The sequence below is a fragment of the Aotus nancymaae genome, unplaced genomic scaffold, assembly GCF_030222135.1.
Source record: "Aotus nancymaae isolate 86718 unplaced genomic scaffold, 86718_ANA_hifiasm-v0.15.2.pri h1tg000014l, whole genome shotgun sequence".
NCBI lineage: Eukaryota > Metazoa > Chordata > Mammalia > Primates > Aotidae > Aotus > Aotus nancymaae.
In genome coordinates, this window is record NW_026988425.1 from 61,757,069 (window position 1) to 61,769,174 (window position 12,106).

The 12,106-nt window shown below is 35.3% G+C and overlaps 1 long non-coding RNA gene across 1 annotated transcript in view; it reads left to right on the top strand.

Annotated features, from left to right (window-relative positions):
* LOC135274795 (uncharacterized) overlaps window positions 1–1,195 on the top strand; it is a 359,643-nt gene extending 358,448 nt beyond the window's left edge. The window contains exon 3 of the long non-coding RNA XR_010342535.1: window positions 1,081–1,195. This is a non-coding gene — a long non-coding RNA (uncharacterized LOC135274795). The remainder of the gene's footprint in view (window positions 1–1,080) is intronic.
* Window positions 1,196–12,106: the final 10,911 nt, after the last annotated feature.

Below are 12,106 nucleotides of genomic sequence, written 5' to 3' on the forward strand. Positions count from 1 at the left end.
TATACCATGGAATACTATACAGCCATAAAATGAATGAGATCATGTTCTTTGCAGCAACATGGATGGACCTGGAGGCCATTATTCTAAGCAAACTAACACAAGAACAGAAAATGATATATCACATGTTCTCCACTTAAATTTGGGAGCTAAACAAAAAGCACCCATGGTACAAAATGGGGAACAACAGACACTGGGGCCTACTTGAGGGTGGAAAGTGGGAAGAGAGACAGGATCAGAAGAAATATCTATTGGGTATTATACTCCTTACCTGCGTAACAAAATAGTCTGTATGCCAAACCTGCATGACATGCAGTTACCTATATAATCAACCTGCACCTGTACCCTGAACCTAAAATAAAAGTTAAAAAGTAAAAAAGTCTGTCACCTCTTCCTCTCTTTCTTGCTCCTTCTCTTGCCATGTGACATGCCCCCTCACCCTCTGCCATAGTTGTGAGTTTCCTGAGGCCCTCACCAGAAGCAGATGCCAACACTGTGCTTCTTGTACAACCTGTAGAACTGTGAGACAAAATAAACCTCTTTTCTTTACAAATAACCCAACCTCAGATATTCCCTTATAGCAACACAACACAGACTGACATGCCATTATAAGTTGAGCAGCTTCTATAATGTTTATTTTGCTGTTTTGGGTAGAGTGCTTTATAAGTATTAATTAGGTTAGATAATATTGTTCAAGTCTTTTATATACATACTAATTTACTGTTTGCTTGTTCTTTAAATTATTAGAGAGGGGTGCTGAATTCTTTAACTATAACTGAGTATTTTTCTTTCTTCTGTAATTTTTGATTCACACACCACCACCATGATTCAATCACCTCTCACCAGGTCCCTCCCAGGACATGTGAGATTACAGAAACTACAAGATGAGATTTGGGTGGGGTCACATCCAAACCATATCAAATGCTATTGAGATTTCAGTAGGGATTGCATTAAATGTGTAGATTGCTTGGCTAGTATGGTCATTTTTAGCATTATTAATTCTTCCAGTTTATAAATGCAGATGTTTCCATTTGCTATTTGCTAGTGTCTAATGTTTCTCAAGTTTTTTTTTTTTTTTTTTAGATGGAGACTTGCTCTGTCACCAAGCTGGAGTGTAGTGATGTGATCTCAGCTCATTGCAACCTCTGCCACCTGGGTTCAAGTGATTCCCCTGCCTCAGCTTCCTGACTGTCTGGGACTACAGGTGCGTGCCTCCACACCCAGCTAATTTTTTTGTATTTTAGTAGAGACTGGGTTTCACCATGTTGGCCAGGATGGTCTTGATCTTTATACCTCATGATCCACATGGCTCAGCCTCCCGATCTAGTATTTAGTGTACAAATCTTTCACTTCCATGGTTAAGTTGATGCTTAAAATTTTTTTCCTTTTTGTTGCTGTGATCAATAAGACTTTTTTTTTTTAATTTGCTTTGTGGCTAGTTTGCTGTCAGTGAATAGAAATGCAACAGATTTCTGTGTGTTGATTTTTTATCCTGAAATTTTACTTTACATATAGAATGAAATATATTTATGAGTTTTGAACACTTACAGAAAAAAGTCAAAGTCCTAAGTTTGAAATGCAGTCTTCCAAAATGTAAAGTTTTACTGTGAAATGTTAATTATCATATCCTTTTTGTCTTGAGAGTTATTACAAGTATTTAGTAATGTATTTCTCCCTCTCTCTCTCTTCCTTTCTTTCTTTCTCCTTTTTCTTTCTTTGACTATTTGCTATGGCTAGGACTTCTAGTACTATATTGAATAGAAGTGGTAATAATGGGTATCCTTACCCTGTTCCAGATCTTAGAAAAAATGCTTCAGTTCTTCAGCTTTGAGTATGATGTTACCTGTGAACTTTTCATATATGGCCTTTATTGTGTTGAAGTAAGTTTCTTTTATAACTAGTATGTTGAGAGTTGTTTTTTTTTAAATCATGAAAGGGTGTTGAATTTTGTCAAATGCTTTTCCTGCATCTATTGAGATTGTATATAATTTTTTATCTGTCATTATGTTAATGTGGTGTATCACGTTGATGGATTTACATATGTTCCTATCCTCCTTGCATCCCAGATATAAATCTCACTTGACTGTGATGTATAATCTTTTCAATGTGCTGTTTAATTTGGTTTGCTAATATTTTCCAAAGGATTTTTGCATTAATGTTCATCAGGGATATTAACCTGTAGTTTTCTCTCCTTGAGGTATCTTTGTCTGGCTTTTATATCGTGGTAAGGCTGGCCTCATAAGAAGTTTGGAAACATTATATCTCCTATTATTTTGGAAGAATTTAAGAAGGATTTGTGTTAATTCTTCCTCAAATGTTTTATAGAATTCACCTGTGACGCCATCTAGTCTTAGGATTTTCTTTGCTAGGAAGTTTTATATTACTGGTTTAATGTCTTTATTTGTTATTGACTTTTTTAGGCTATTTCTTCTTAATTCAATACACTTTTGAACAATTAAATTCCCTTTTGATAAAATAAAAAATTAAAAGGGAGCTAAAAAAAAAGAACAAACTTAAACCCAAAGGTAGCAGAAGTAAATAATAAAAGTTAGAAAATAAATAAAATGTAACTTCCATGTACTTGTGAATTTTTTCATTTTCCTTTTGTTATTGATTTCTGGTTTCTATCACAGTTGGAAAAGACTTATTTTGTGACTTAGCATGTGATCTATATTGGAGACTGTCCTATGGGCACTTGAGTAGAATATGTAGTTTGTTGCTGTTGGGTGGAATGTTCTATGTATGTTCATTAGGTTCATTTGGTCTATAGTGTTGCTCAATTCTCCTGTTTTCTTAGTAATTTTCTGTCTGAATGATCTATTATTGAAAGCAGAGTATTAAACTACCCTATTATTGTATTGCTGCCTATATCTCCCTTCAGGTTTGTCAATGTTTGCTTTATATATTTAAGTGATCTGATGTTGAATGTATATGTGTTTATAATTGCTATTTGTTCCTGCTATATTTATTGACCCTTTTATTGTTAAGTAATGATATTCTTTATCTCTGGTGACACTTTTCAACTTAATATCGATTTTGTCTGATACAAGTACAGTCACCTATGCTCTCTTTTTGTTACCATTTGCATCCCTTCACTTTCAGCCTATATGTGTCCTTAAATCTAAAGTGAGTCTTTTCTAAACAGCATAGAATTAGATCTTATTTTTTATCTATTCGGCCACTAACTGTTTTGATTGGTGAGTTTAATTCATTGAAATTTTAAGTAATTATAGATAGGTAAGGACTTACTATTGCCATTCTGTTAATTATTTTCTGTCTTACATAGTTTTTTTATTCCTCTCTTCCTTTCATGCTGTCATCCTTTGTGATATGACGACTTTTTGTAGTGATATACCTTGTTTCTTTTCCATGTGTCTATTTTTGCATTGACTACAGTTTTTCTCTTTGTGCTTACTCTGAGATTTGTGTAGAACTTTTTATAGTTATAACAGTCTAAGTCGACAACTTAAACTTAATCACATTCAACAACTCTATCCTTTTAAACCATTTCCCCACCACACACAATTTATGTTATTGATGTCAGAATTTACTTCTTTTTATATTGTATATTCATTAATAAATTTAAAATGGTTGTAGTCATTCTTAAAACATTTTTTTTTAACTTTTATACTAGGGTTAAAAATGACTTATAAACCAACATTAGAGTATTGCATTATTTTGGATTTGTCTATATATTTACATTTATTAGTGAGAGGTATACCTTCATATACTTTTGTGTTGCTGTTTAACATTCTTTCATTTCAGCTTGAACTTTTAGCATTTGTTGTAGGGCAGGTTCAGTGGTTACAAACTTTCTAAACTTTCTCAGGTTTTTTTTTTGAAAATTTTTCTCTAGGTGTTTTTTCGTGCGTGTGTGTGAGATGGAGTTTTGCTCTTGTCACCCAGGCTAGAGTGCAATGGTGAGATCTCAACTCACTGCAACCTCTGCCTCCCAGGTACAAATGATTCTTCTGCCTCAGCCTCCTGAGTAGCTGGGATTACAGGTGCCCACCACCATGCCCAGCTAATTTTTTGTATTTTTAGTAGAGACGAGGTTTCATTATGTTGGCCAGGCTGGTCTTGAACTGACCTCAGGTTATCCACCCACCTCAGCCTCCGAAAGTGCTGGGATTACAGGTGTGAGCCACAACACCCAGCTCACTCTAGCTTTCATTTTTAAAGGACAATTTTGCCAGTATTATAGGATTCTTGGTTGGCATGTTTTTTTCTTTCAGTACTTCAAATAAATCGTTCTACTCTCTCCTGGTTTGTGCAGTTTCTGCTAAGAAATTTGCTGACAGCCTTCTAAAGGTTCCCTTGTATATCATGAGTTGCTCTTGCTGCTTTCAAGCTTCTCTCTTTATATTTCACTTTTTTCAATTTAATTATAACGAGTTTCAGTAGACCTCTTTAGATTCAACATGTTAGGGATTCTTTGGGCTTTATGAAAGTGATGTTCATTTCCCTCCACAGATTTGGGGTGTTTTCAGACATTATTTCTTTAAATAAGTCTTACTCCCCTTTCTCTTTCTCTTCTTCTAATACTCCATAATGTACATATTGGTTTGCTTGGTGGTATTTCCTAAGACCCATAGGCTTTCTTCACTTTTACACTTTTCCCTTTTTATTCTCTGATTGGATAATTTCAAATGGCCTGTCTTAAAGTTCATCAATTCTTTCTTCTGCTTGGTTTGGTCTGCTGTTGTAGCTCTCCATTAAATTTTTCAGTAAACTCATTGTATTTTTCAGCTCCAGAATTTCTGTTTGGTTCATTTTATGGTTTTTATCTCTTTGTTGAGCTTTACATTTTGTTTATGTATGGTTTTTCTGATTTCATTTCGATGTCTATGCCCTCTTGTAGCTCCCTGAGCTTCTTTAAGATGACGATTCTGAATTTCAGGTGGTTCATAGATCTGTTTTTCTTTAGGGTCAGTTATTGGAGCTTTATTTTGTTTTTTTAGTTGTATCATATTTCCCTAAGTCTTGTAGCTTTTTCTTGGTTGTGTATTTGATGAAGCCATCACCTCTTCCAGTTTTTACAAACTGACTTCAGGGAAAACCCTTTACTAGTCAGCCTGGCCAGAAATTCTGGGTGAGCTTGTCGGTGGTGTCTGTGGGCAGTCGGCCTGTTGGAGTCTGTGGGAGGATGGACCTGCTTCTAGGGCCTGTGGGTTAGCTGCTGAGATCTGCACACTTGGTGGGAGCCTCTCCCTCTTTCCTTTGTTCTTTAGTTACCCCAAGGGAATGTAGCCACGCTGATTCCCTCAGTGGTCTAGCTGAAGCATGATAGAAGCGAGTCATTTAGGTATTGCCCAAGAGACTGAAGAATTCACATGTACACTTTATTATTTCTTTCTCCCATGGGAGAACTCACAGGCTGAGGCTGTCTTGTTGCTACGTTATGCTGGCTTAGGGAAGGATGACACAGGTAACGTGAAATTGTTCTTACCCTTTTAAATGCATAATTTCTTGTTTCTGTGCTCAACCAAGATGCTATAGCCTCACATTTAGATTATGGAACTCACACACACAAAAATATTTTCATCTCTGAATGGTTGTTACATCAATGTTTCTGTGGGAAGAAAAGAGCTAGGAGCTCCTATTCTTCCATTTTACTGTCACTCCCCCAGCTTTCTTTTGACTAGTGTTTTCATCATATTTATTTTTCTTCTTTACTTTAAGCCTACATGTGTCTCTTTATTTAAAGTGAGATTCTTATAGACTGTATGTTTTTGGATCTTAAATTTTTATCCAATTTAACTGATTCTGCTTTTTGATTGGAGTGTTCAGACCATTTATGTTAAATGTGATTATTGATATGACTGGGGTTAAAATACATCATTCTGATATTTGCTTCTTGTTTATCTAATCTCTTCTTTGTTGTCTTTTTATTTTTTCTTTGCTTCTTTTGAATAAACTAGATTTTAAAATCATTATCTGTTCTTTATTAGCTTATTTTTCCTTCTTGAAGGATAATCTTAAACATTTCTGGTCTTCTGGCAATGAGTGCTCTCTGCTTTTGTACATCTGCAATTTATACTTAGTCCTCGTTTTAAAAGGTATTTTTACTGAACATAGAAGTCTAGGTTGACGAGGTATTTTTTGGTTTTCTTTTTTTTCAGTACTTTGACGATATTGCTCCACTATATTCTGGTCTGCAATATTTCTGACTTTAAGTCTGTTGTTCTTATTTTTGTACTTCTGTGGTGTGTCTTATTTTTCTTTAGCTGCTTTTAAGATTTTGTTTTTAATCTGTTTTTCAACAATTGATTATGATACTTGTATGTGGTTTGCTTAATGTTCTTTCGGTTCACAATTTGTTGTTCATCTGGATCTGTGGTTCTATAGTTTACAACAAATTTGAGAAGTTATCAGTCATTACATTTTCAAAATTTTCTTCTGTCCCTCCAAACTTCTCTCTTTATGGGGAGTTCATTTGATGTTGTCTTCAATGGAACTGATGTTCTATCAACTGTTTTTTTTTTCTTTTTAGATGGAGTCTCACTCTGTTGCCCAGGCTGGAGTGCAGTGGCCCAATCTCGGTTTACTGTAACCTCTGTCTCCCGGGCTCAAGTGATTCTCCTGCCTCAGCTTCCCAGGTAGCAGGGATTACAGGTGCACACCACCACACCCGGTTAATTTTTGTATTTTTAGTAGAGATGGGGTTTTACCATGTTGGCCAGGCTGGTCTTGAACAGCTGATCTCAGTGATCCCCCACCTTGGCCTCCCAAAGAGCTGGGATTACGGGTGTGAGCTACTGTGCCCAGCCCTGTTGACTGTTTTTGATTCTTTTTCTCTGTAATACATTTTGAGTAGTTCTATCATTAGGTCTTCACATTAGTAACCTTTTTTTCTGCAAAACTCCAATCTTTGTTATTCCCATTCAGTCAATTTTTAAACTCAGATAGTGTATTTCCCTTCTCTAGAAGTCTAATTTGAATCTTTTCTATAACTAATAGTTTTTCTCCCCATCATGCTTATATTCTTTTCTACCTTCCTGAACAAATGGAGTACATTTATAATAATTGTTTTAATGTCCTTGTCTACTAATTGTATCATGTAGTTCATGTCTGCATCTGTTTATATTGATTTACTTTCTCTTGGATATGGTTCATATTTTCTTGTGTCTTTTTATGCTTCATAATTTTTGTTCAGATGAAAGTCACAGTAATTTCACATCATTAGACGCATTTACTCCCTTTCTATTTTAAATTTTTTTGTATTTTTGTTAAATATGTTGAGGTTCTGTTCTGAGATAAACTTTAGTTACTTGGAATCAGTTTGATTCTTGCTTTTGAGCTTTGTTAGGGTGAATCTAGAGCACCCTTTATTCTAAGCCTAATTATTTACCATTACTAAAGCAACACCTTTCTAAGGACACTACCCAGTGTTTTGTATGTTAGGAGGTTTTTAGTCCCTGGGTGTTGGAAAAACAAACTATTTCTAGCTTTGTGTAAGTCATAGGGATTATTCCACCTACTTCTCTCTGGTGATGTCCCCCTTGCCTTTGTGGTTTCTTCACATGCATGTCAATACACAGGTAAAAACTTGAGGCTTGCCCTCTGTAGATCTCTGAAGCTCTCTTGTGCTTTCTCTGTACAACCCTCTCCTCTCTCATACTTTGCCCTGAAAACTCTAACCACCCACCTGAATTCCAGAGTCTATCTGCTCACCTCAGGGAAGGAACCACCAGGCTCTGATTGCATTCCCTCTTCCCTGTTCTGCAGGCTGAAAAAAGTTATCAGTGCTGTGAGATGGGACACTCATTGGGCTCACTTTGTTTGTTTTCCTTCTCCTCGGTACAATTGTCCTGTGCTAACTACTGTCCAATGTTTTAAAACCGATTCAGTTTTCTAGCTATTTAAGACAGAAAGGTAAGCTTGTTACACCATCATGGATGTAATCAAAAGTTCTCCCATATCTATGCTTCACATGAAATGCACTCATCCCTCCCAAAGGCAGTGACTTCAAAGTATCATGCAATTCATGTGTTTAGATAGAACTTCACTGTCTCTGGGTAGTGAACAGTTTTCTATATCATGTCTTGATATAGTTTCTTATGGTCTGACAACTTAGAATCTAAAATAAAAGCTTTGCCTCTTTTTGGCCTGATAAGAACAGAGGCATAGTAACAGAATTTGGCCTTAAGAAAACTGAAGAAGGTTTAGACAAGATGCCATAAGAATATCCTAAGGAATTAATATAAAATTAATAATGCCCAATAGTTATTATACAACTGTGCTAGTCAACCTTAGAAAACCCTATGAGTAAAATACTATTAACTTGGAGAAAAAAAAGTATTTGTTTAGAACACATTTTTTCTTAGCATAGGGGACTCTCCAAATTTGTGCTATATTCCCATATGTTTCAACAAAAAATAGAACTTTAATTTCCAAATTAGTCTTTCAATGGGGTTTAAAATTAGCTTGGTTCTTAAAGGACCATTATTTAATTCAAGCTGTTCCACTGTGTAATTTATTGTAAATACCCTTCAAGTGTCCAAAGGGAGACCACTTTTGCTTTTTGAAGAATGTAAATTGGAGATGGCACACAGCAGGTTCATAATAATTATTGTTGACTAATGGCTTTCACTACCGTTGGGTATGAATGAGTTTTATACTTTTGATTCTATGAATCACTTAAGTGTCCCAGAGTTTGATCCAAAATGTGAATGCATTGAAATAGCTGGCTAATGAATAAAGCAAGTATTAAATTTACAATTACTGTGGTTTCAGGATGAGTCACCTGGGTGGAATTACAGAGAAATGCACATGTTTTTTCTGTTCATTTTACACCTGATCTGGAAAGTATAATGATGCCTTTAATTGTGCCATAGTTGTCAAACCAACACCTTTTCAAATCACTCACTCTTGCTTTCACAGTAAATTATTTAGAACTTTAAAGAGAAAAAAATCTTCAAACTCAGATAGGCTTAATACTATGGATTGAGAGAGAGTGAAGATGCCATCTCTACACAACGTGCCATTCATACTAATACAGCAAAGTTGGAAGATATGAAGAGAACTTAAGAAAATCTGAAACTTTGTGAAATTAGTTAGAAGTAAAATTTATTGAATTTAAATTCCAGGTCCACATGTTTGTATAATATGATCACTGCTCACATTTATTTACTTAATATTAAAACTAAACTAACATTGTTAGGTTGCAGCTGTTTAGATTTTGATAAATGACAAACAGAGTTTTCTTCTTCCAAACAGTGCAAGAGATCAGATCCATACTTTAGAGAGAAAAAGGAGATTGAGAGAGACTAACAGGAAGTAGGTTCATTCACTTTGGAATTCTGTTTATAAATAGACCAAATCAGATGGACCCTAAGCCAGAGGGTGGCCACATCATGTTTCCATAAACACGCACATTCTAATCACCTTTAGACAACATCATTTTGGCCTTTGTTTGGCTTTATGCATAGTAAAGTGCATCAGCTATTTATATTCTTGCCAGTTGGAAATGATGGGCCAGGTTTGTGGGGCTTTTTATTTTTAACAAAAATGTTAAGGTCTATTTATCTCACCCTGATCCTGCTGTCAAAAAGCTATAACTAGTGGAAAGACAGAGTGTCTGAGGAGACAACTGCCTTAGATTGTAAGTGAGCCATTTACTGTACTGCCTAAAAATATTTACAAGTATTTTAATTCCTTTATTAAAAGCAGTTTATAAAAACATGTAATTTTCAAGGAAGTGTGGGTGGAATAATACAGAGTATTAAATGTGCTGACTTTTTATGTTTGGGCTATTTAATTTTTGTTAAGAAAGACAAATACAATTGCTTTTTCCATTTATTCCTGGAGATAATGGACACTTATTTTTAAAACATCTCAGGATTATTCCCTCTTCTAGAAATGCCTCTTTTTCATACTGCAACTTGCAGTTCAGAAGTAGCGTCCATTTTTTAATATGAGTCCATCTCCTGCCCTCAGAGCCTGAGGTTTGAATGGCTAAATTACCTGCCCTACTGCACCCATCTGAAACTGATAAATTAGAGTCGTCATCAGGATTTCTTAAACTTGAGAGTAAGCTTGGGTTGGCTCCCTCCATGTAGTGAAAGTTACAAACTATACAACATGGGTGCAGATGGTGACCATATCTCCTGATCTCTGTGGGAAAGGGGATTCTAGTAAGAGAGATTTAAGTCAGGATATCATGATAGAATGAACCCATACTTTGTGTTGAGACCAACTGTGTTTTGAATGGTGTATGATCAAATTACTTTATGTCAAAATTTGGGGACTAATATCTTACAGTTATGGAGTATCAGATTGCATAAGTGTATTTTCAAATCACTTCCAATTGCTATTATTGGCTAACTATTGTTAAGTCAATAAAACAAGGATAAATATGGAGCACCCATAGCGCCTATAAAGGTCATTGTTTCTTTAGCTGATATTTATTGGCCAGTTATTAGTATTTAGGCTTTGCATGAACATCAAAGATGAGCACATAGAATGGTGACTTTATTCAAGGAAATTATAATCTAATGGGGGGATAAGTAAAAGAAAATTTTCACCCCAATCAAACATGCATATGTGGTTTCAGTTTTTAGGTGAATGGATTTATTATAAAGACCAAAGGATTATGACCTCTTCTCATCCAGATAAAATAGCGTTATGAGTTCATAATGTAAAACTCTCTCTTCCATTTCAACAACATAATCAGTGTTAAGTAGAGGTGACATACTGGCCCCACTAATTACAATGAGGCAGAGGCAACTGGGAAATTACAAGCAGAATATATCCATCCAGGTCTATCTTATGTTAGACTCACTGAGTCCATACATTCACTTGGCAATTATTTCCCTGGTTCCCAAATTCATCATCAGATGGACATGCTTAGCAACTGACAGAATTCTCACATTTATTGCTTGATCTGTGAAGAATAGGAAAGACCAAGGGTTTTTTTTTTTTCTGGAAGCCCTTGAAAATATCCCCCTTCTCAGCTAAAATTACAAATTACAAATAAAAAATACTGCCTCCTTGGTGGAATGGCAGAGATTATTGCAATTTTCAAAGACTTAAATGATACTGGGCTGGTAATTCTCATTACATCCCCATTTAATTCACCAGTATTATTCCTACACAAAGCAGATGACAATGGACTACTGCAAACTCAATTCAGAGGTTGTACCAATCACAATTGCTGTGCCAGAAGCAGTGCCTTTAACAAAACAGGTTAACTAGTCTCTGGTACACAGTATATGACTTCTAACCCAGTGAATGTTTGTATTTTAAAATTCATCAGGATGAAACAAGATTTTAAAATTGGAGATAAAGAAGTCTAGGGAAGAGGTATGTAATCAGATCTCTAAAAGTGGGTCCTAAAAGGATGAGAATCTTTGTGTAACAAAATAATAATTACTAGAGAACACCTCATTTAGAAGAAGCACTCAACAAATGTATGGAAAGATCAAGTACAATTGGCCTATGGAAGGAATAGGTATGGTAAAGAAATAGAAGTTCCACATGGGTCCAAGAGCATAGACCTCCTGGTACCAAGCATAGTCTAGTTACTATTGTTGAGGAATGTCCAATCTATTGGCAGCTGGGAGTAATTCATGCCTCAAGAGACTAACGCAGAATGTCTAATTTACTAACATTGCCTCAGCTCAAGAGAGCCATTTTATAGTGAAGGAGACAGGACAAACAACACATAATCACATGATAATAAATCCATTCATTCATCTAAAAATTGTAATGACATATGCAAATTTGATTGGTGAGGTTGGTTTTACTTATCCCCCATTAGATTATAAGTTCCTTGAATGAAGACACTGTCCAATGTGTTTATCTTTGATGTTTGCACAAATACTACATACTAATAATTGGTCAATTAATATTAGCTAAAGTGCCAAATTAGGGATAACACTCCTTGAAACTGGAGTGTTATATAAATACTAATGGCCATTATATGGAACTGTGTCTTCAATTGGTAGAATATAAAAGCCTGAAGCAGTGCTGTCCAATAGGATTTTTTGCAGTAATGGAAATATTCCTCTGTACTGTCAAATATGGTAGCCACTAACCACATGTGGCTATAGAACCCTTGAAATGTGGCTAGTGCAACTGAGGAACTAAAATTTTAATTTAATTTAAA